Source organism: Meleagris gallopavo, chromosome Z (genome assembly GCF_000146605.3).
Source record: "Meleagris gallopavo isolate NT-WF06-2002-E0010 breed Aviagen turkey brand Nicholas breeding stock chromosome Z, Turkey_5.1, whole genome shotgun sequence".
NCBI lineage: Eukaryota > Metazoa > Chordata > Aves > Galliformes > Phasianidae > Meleagris > Meleagris gallopavo.
Window position 1 is genome coordinate 7306127 of NC_015041.2, and position 1131 is coordinate 7307257.

Consider the following 1131-nt stretch of genomic DNA (forward strand, 5'->3'; position numbering starts at 1 on the left):
TCGCTGCTGTTAGGCATCAGGAAACAGGGAAGGTTGTTTGGGTCCCGTCAAGGAAGATATGGCCGGATACTAGCATAAACTAATTGGATCATGAGCCCTCCCATTTGCAGGTTTGGCTCCTCTGGAGGCCCAGAATACAGACAAGATCGATGAAAGAACAGGAGAAGGAATCGCTTCTGAAGACCTCATTTGTCAAAGGAAAGATGTCCTTGATAGCGCCAGTTAAGAATGTAATGCTTTCGCTGTGTTCATAGATGATATTGCTGTAGGTACCAGTAATCACTCAAATCTCTGTGTCTGTAACTTTGCTAGTATTGTAGGATGTGACTTTAATTACACAATTCCGGTTATATCACATCAGTTCCTGCAGTCTAATTACGCACTGATTCAAGATGTATTATCTGCCCCAACTGGAATGAACCTTACTTTGGTAAGGAAACTGTTGCAACATGATGATCTATACCAGCAGCAAAAACGCGTTCGAGACAGTGGGCAGAAAACCTTGATCACTGTTCACCATGATGCAGGAGAGATACTTCGTGTCCTAGAAAGGGTGAAGAAGGACAGAGAACACCATTGGTGGGAGACACTTCTTGGATGGTCACCAACAGCAAAAGGGGTATTGAACTCTATGCTACATCTGGTTGTGATTTTAGTAATCCCGATATTGATATGTTTGATACTTGTAATTATATTGTATGTGAAAGTTTGGCGTATGCTTAGGCAAATAGCTCAGCTTGAATTACCTAAGAATGTAGTGTATCACCCTCTGTATAACCTACGCTAGAGTTATTAGGTGGCAAGCAAATAACGCGCTGTAACGGGGTAAGGCTTTACTGAGCATGGGGAGGGGGAGATGTTGTAGTAGGCGTTAACGAGGAGTCAGGATGTGACATGGTAGGACCTCCCCTGCTCTGCTCTTTAAGTCATGACGCGCACTTGAGGGGTGTAGATGAAGTGTGTAGGATATATAAGTCGCTGTTTAGTCACAATAAACGCCATTTGCTACATCCTCATATTGGTGTCCGTGTCGCAATGGCCCTGGTGAGGGAAGATCGCTAGCCCCCGGCAGACTGGACTTCAAGAACGGGGACAAAAAACAGGTCATGGAGTTAACTAGATCAATTTACG